We start from the raw sequence: 6,195 nt of genomic DNA, 5'->3' as shown, positions 1-6,195 counted from the left end.
AGTATACGATAATAATTTTCACAAAGTAAGGAGTTGTAGCGAGTTTTAACAGAATTCACCAGCGGAACTAATGTTGGTAAGTTGTGTAGTTCCCGGGGGGAAGAGTTTAGTTAAGGGAACAGCCACAAGTAAACAAATGTCCCGCGATTTGCGTGCAAGATGTACGTTGTTACTTTGTCAGTTTCAATGTAAATAAAACAACGTGGCTTGGCTCAGTGGTTCGACACTCTTCCTCAGACTCCTGTCCTAGCTCGCCACACGGTCAACATTTATACGAAACGGATCGCCGTACACATTCTCTTCATGACAACATCGCCGTGTGCCGGCCGGCATGTTGCAACGCAAAGTTTAGAAAAATGTAGTGGTAAATAATAAACGAATATTACAAAAAAAATTTTTTATTTTATTAGATGTGAAAAGTATCATGAAAATAATTATTTACCACATGAAACTTGATTATTATATAACTGTCGTTCGGATAAGGTAATATTGTGCTGGTCCATGCTTACATTGGAACATGAATCATGATGAATTTTTTCTGTCTCTGTCCCTGTACGCGTGAATAACGCGCACCCATGATTTTACGAGTAAATTTTGGGGAAAAAAAGTGCGTGTTATATTTGGGAAATTACGGTAATACTTAAATTTGCAAACGATTACCTAATGTTCTAATTTTCTTTGTGGGCCCCCATCAGGGCATGGGCCCTTAGAATCAGTATCACTTTTCTCCCCTATATGGCGCCCCTGATTGGTACTCATATATTTCAGGTCTCTCCTGGAGAAATTATGTATGATGATCAATTTAACACATAGTCAACTGACAGTTATGTGTCAGATTGGTGGTATAGACCCTACTCATATGAAGTCACAACCACGCCTCCGCGCCATGTTGTCTGTCTACTCGTCGTGTTGATACATTACCGCTACGTAAATTCCTCCTATTATGGTGTGTTTTTCTGCTCGTTAACATTAATAATCAAAATGGTGAAGGCGTGTGTGGCGGTTGGTTGCAATAACAGAGAAGATAGACGGAGAGACTTGAAGTTCTACCGTATTCCGAGAGACCCGGAGAGGAGAGCGAGATGGACTGCTGTAATTCGACGAGAAAACTGGGCACCAAACGATCACCACAGATTATGTAGTAGTCATTTTATATCTGGTAAGATGCATTTAATATATTTTTAGAGGGTTTTGGGCTGACAACCACAATTAAGATCATTGCGAGGCTAATCGCCCACAACATAGTTTCAAATTCAAGATGTTTATTTCTTCCGCCATCATTATTTTTTGAATAATATTTAGCTGGTACCAAGTGAAAGAAGCTGGCCTCGTCTCCGGATCATCAGTTAACAGGGGTGTCCAAACTTGTTGCCAAGGAGGGCAGATTTGGTGTGGTAAAAATGCAGGGGGCTACCTTGGCTGATTTACATAGAACAATATACAAATTTTAGCAAGCCCTTCTGTGTGTGACATTTGCTTTATTATTTTTTTTTAATTCATAATTTCAACAGTCTCGTCTTTGTGGCGTTCTCTTTCGACACTCGGGCTCTTGCGAAATACTGCTGCTGTGAAATTAAACTAGCTTCAAGTTGCGATAATTTCTCGCTGCGTATCTTCCCTGTAATGTTGTCGTACATGTCAGCGTGTCTTCTTCGGTAATATCATTATCGCGTCACATCGAACTCTTTGAAAACAGCGACTGTCCCTTTGCAAATGAGGCAGACACAGTTGTTGCGTGTTTTATTGAAGAAATAGTCCAATATCCACCTATCCTTGAAGCGTTGGCCATCGCAGTCAACTTTTTTTTTTTTTATTGATTGTCGCCATTTTAGAAAATTGGAAGTAAAGGGTCACACAGGGTAATGTTGCTTAGAGTGCTGCTCTTAAAGTTTTTCAAACTTTCGTGAGAATAGGCTGATTTTGTGTGGACAAGATAGTTGTAGATATCAGGGTAGCAGATGTCAGGCAGAGAGGGCGAAGACAGCGGGTCGAAAAATATCGATTTAGGCATCAAATATGGATCTGGCGAATGGATAGACTGAAGCTTTTCCACATAACGCCTTTTATGCAACACATCCAATGAGTTTACAGCGTCTGAAAGCACCGGGGCTTCCATGAATTGCACGATAAATTGCACGACAAATTGAAACCATTAAGAATACGGATAAACAAAGACGGACAATATGGCGGCCGGATACAGCGACACGTCATTCTGTGACGTTGGTGAGTAGGGTCTATAGACATTAGATTAAATTACGAATCAGACAAACAGATTACAAATTATAAAATGAAATATTCACAGTACCATCACACATCATTTAAAAGCTATTACTTCTGCTCTGATCAGCTTTGGAATTGGAATAAATTCTATTTAATTTCTAATGTGAAAAGCCGTCAAACAGCTAAAGATGAAAAGTATAAACTTTCAGGATTTTCTGACTATAGGAAGCCCATCCAAGCACAGGGAGAACATTAAAACTTCAAACAGACTGAACCTGGATACTTTTACCTGTGATGTTACTGACATGCTAACCATTTGACAATTTGACTAGAACAGTCTGGACATTGTCTTGCATTGTACTTGTTCCAAGTAAGATTGTGGTTTTGTCCACCTTAAGAAAAAACTGCACTTTGAGAATAGAAATACAGTAGCAATATGAGTTCCTGCAGTTCCTCAAGAAATATTCCAAATTACACTGATTGGAAGGCAGCTACTACTAGTATATGCTTCAACTCCCTCAACCACGTAGCGAGTGAACTGTTACAATGGTGGATTTAAGTGTCAATTACATTGAGGTTCCTTTAAAGTGGCTGTGACACAAAAAGCATGTTTATTTTATAATACACGCGGTACTTTATGCCCCTGAATGATATGGGCCGCTTGGATGTGTGTGGAAGCGATCGCTATTTTTATTTAGTTTTTTGAATCCCGCGCCATGAAAATGAGTGACTTCCGGCTTCGGTCTTGCATTGAGGAGGAGGGCGTTGTGACGTGTACGGTAGAAGACGTCCTCTTCACGCTACAGTGTACTGTTGTGTATGAGGACGAAGGATTCAGCTGATTTTGCGGATTAATACGTTTATTTTTCGCATCACGCCAGCCAAACGGCTGCAGAAAAATCATTCTGTATGAGGGAGAGGCATATGCGCCTTTTTGGAGTTTCAAAAGGTTCCCATTCACCGTGGATATTTACTGTGGGACCATTGGACTTACGAGGAAGTGAGTAAACATCTTGTTTTGTATTATGTCAAATACGAATACAGCGATTACAAAGTAAACACTACAAACTTCCTTTAAATGAAGGACTACTTACGTTTGATCATTGATAGGAATGTAAAAAGCTCTACTAATGCTCATTAGCAGCAGCACGTTAGCTGCACAACAACTCCAGCCACCCTCCTCCGGGGAACGAACTGTAAATTGCTCTCCGCCGGGCGGTTTGCCGATCCGCAAAGACAATCGACAACCGGATCGTCATGTCAAATAATCCAGGATAGTTATGTGTGATTTTCCGCTTCGAAGACTTTGAAACATCACTCGTTTCGGGTTAGCATGTCGGCTAGCTGTCACGCCTTCTGGTTTGTTTACATTCTGCTAAGCCGGGGAAGGGAAATGACATATGTCTGATTTAGGTGTCATAAATTATCGTTCGGGAGGTGCGACAGTAAAGGTGAAGTCGACAGTTTTGACCATTATGGAGTAATTTTGCCATGTCGTCCTGAATAAATGCATTTTTATTATTTCATATTCCATTCAGCACAAGCCTGTTATTTGTCATGACCATGCCATTTATTTAGCAATTGGGGAAAATACTTTGATAAAAAGAATATCCTGTAAAAATATTGAAGTAAAGAGACAGAAACAATGACATTTTGCCGCTCTCTTCGTCGCGTTTTCCTCGTTGTGAATAGTTCCCCCTCGACGGGCTGACTGGTCCTTCTCAAGCCATTTATATAGCTATTGGGGAAAATACTTGGATAAAAAGAATATCCTGTAAAAATATTGAAGTAAAGAGACAGAAACAATGACATTTTTGCCGCTCTCTTCATCGCGTTTTCCTCGTTGTGAATAGTTCCCCCTTGACAGGCTGACTGGTCCTTCTCAAGCCATTTATATAGCTATTGGGGAAAAAATACTTGGATAAAAAGAATATCCTGTAAAAATATTGGAGTAGAGAGACTGAAACAATGACATTTTGCGGCTCTCTTCGTCGCGTTTTCCTCGTTCTGAATAATTCCCCCTCAATGGGCTGAATAGTAAAACCAATGAGCCCAGTTTACCGCTGACGTCATCCACCTGTTGGGGACGCTAAAGCCCTATAATGGTAGGCGTGGCTAACCGGCAGATTAAAAGACTAATTTCTCGTCATCTGTGCTTTGCTAAATTGTTTTATATAGTCGAATCGTCTCAAAATATGATTGTAATTCACATAATAATGCTATTTAAGACTTTTTTTCTCGTGTCATATGCTCTTTAATGGTGGTGATGTTAGGTGTATTGGTCAGTATAGCATCTTTTCAAGCAATTACGGCAGATCATTAACATAATATTATCGCTGTTTGTGTGGCGACTGTACGTAGCTCATCCGGCATCAACCAGGCTATATCATTAGAAGCACGGCATAAGAAGCAATGGGGACCAAAACGCTAGCTTTGGTTGCGTATTTGCTGTATATTACTTGGAGTTTTTAAGCGTTGGTGGTATAGTGGTTAGCATAGCTGCCTTCCAAGCAGTTGACCTGGGTTCGATTCCCAGCCAACGCAATCCTTCAAGCTTTTCCAAAGAGCAGCTGCTATTCATCACATTGAGTTTGAAAAGGCTTTGGAGTGAGAGGTTTTGATTCCCTCCCACCGTGGTCATGGGAAATATACTTGTTTTCTTCAGTAATTTTTAGAATTTCCCCTTCTCTGTGAATTTATATGTCTATCATTGTGAAACCCTCAATTAACATAGGAAATATATGAGCATTTTCAGTCCAATTGTTTTTGTGTTCATCTAAAATTTATGGACTTCAGTTAGAATACCTTCTAATTCTTTCAGAGACGTTAGCAGTAGAAATCGACTTCTTAATTGAATCTTTAACACTGACCATAAATGCTCAATAATGTTGAGGTCTGGGGATTTGTGCTGGGCATACGAGATGCTCAACTACATTAGAATGTTCCTCATGCCATTCTTTAGCAATTTTTTTCAATGATTATGATGCCAAAGTGTCAGATGCTTCCATTATTTTGGCCAACCCCTGTAGATGCGTCATATCTCGTGCTAGCAGAAGTGAGCTCCTGCCATTGCAAAAGTTCTTCACTACATTATGACTCTGGTGGGAGTCAAACACACAACCTTTGAGTCAGTTCATCGATGGCCATGCTAGAAGCCCAACGCACTACCCATTGTGCCACAGAGCCTTATATAAAAATGACATGGATCTGAGAGAACTTATCGAAGGCATGACATCAATAAACATGAATTCCTTTCCAAATCAGCTCCCATTTCAAAGACTGCTTTGCCCATGAAACCTGGCATGACCTCCAGTAAAAACATCCCAGAAACTGAGGTTTGGAGATTGATAGAAGACTCAAAAAGTAGAAAGTAATCAGCTTGCTAGTGCATCGGCAATATTATTTATCATTAGGGGTGTAACGGTACACAAAAATCTCGGTTCGGTACGTACCTCTGTTTTGAGGTCATGGTTCGGTTCATTTGTGGTACAGTAAGAAAACAAAATGCAAAATATAAATGTGCTAGTTGTTTATTACACACTTTTGTGCTTTCAACAATAGGAACATTAGCCTATACAAAGCTAGAATTCTGCTCAAAAAGTAGCGGGTATTTAAAGATATTCCAACAACAATTTTCCTTTCAGTATTGGTCAGCTTTCTTTCTGAAAGAAAGAAGAAAAAGTCCTGCGCTAAAGAGAAAAGCAATCCCAAGGACAAAGATTTTAACATGTATTTTACAAATGAAATGCCTCAATGAAACATTTTTTTTCTTATGAACGGTTTTCAAAAGCTTTATTGGTGGATTTTCACAAGTTAAAGCGCCACACAGAAATTAATCAATTTAATTGTGTAAGCAGGATCTGTGTATTATTTTTATTATTTAATTACAGGTGTTTTATCTAATTTCAATTTATTCTATTTAAATGGGCCATTATTTATTTTACTATGTGTTTATATTTTACAAATGTGATGTAG

The 6,195-nt window shown here is 39.3% G+C and overlaps 1 non-coding gene across 1 annotated transcript; it reads left to right on the top strand.

Annotated features, from left to right (window-relative positions):
* Positions 1-4,692: 4,692 nt before the first annotated feature.
* On the top strand, positions 4,693-4,764 carry trnag-ucc (transfer RNA glycine (anticodon UCC)). The gene has a single exon. It is a non-coding gene; the product is annotated as a tRNA-Gly (tRNA).
* Positions 4,765-6,195: the final 1,431 nt, after the last annotated feature.

This window comes from Corythoichthys intestinalis, chromosome 6 (genome assembly GCF_030265065.1).
Source record: "Corythoichthys intestinalis isolate RoL2023-P3 chromosome 6, ASM3026506v1, whole genome shotgun sequence".
Lineage (NCBI taxonomy): Eukaryota > Metazoa > Chordata > Actinopteri > Syngnathiformes > Syngnathidae > Corythoichthys > Corythoichthys intestinalis.
This window is presented reverse-complemented; position numbering and strand designations above follow the sequence as displayed.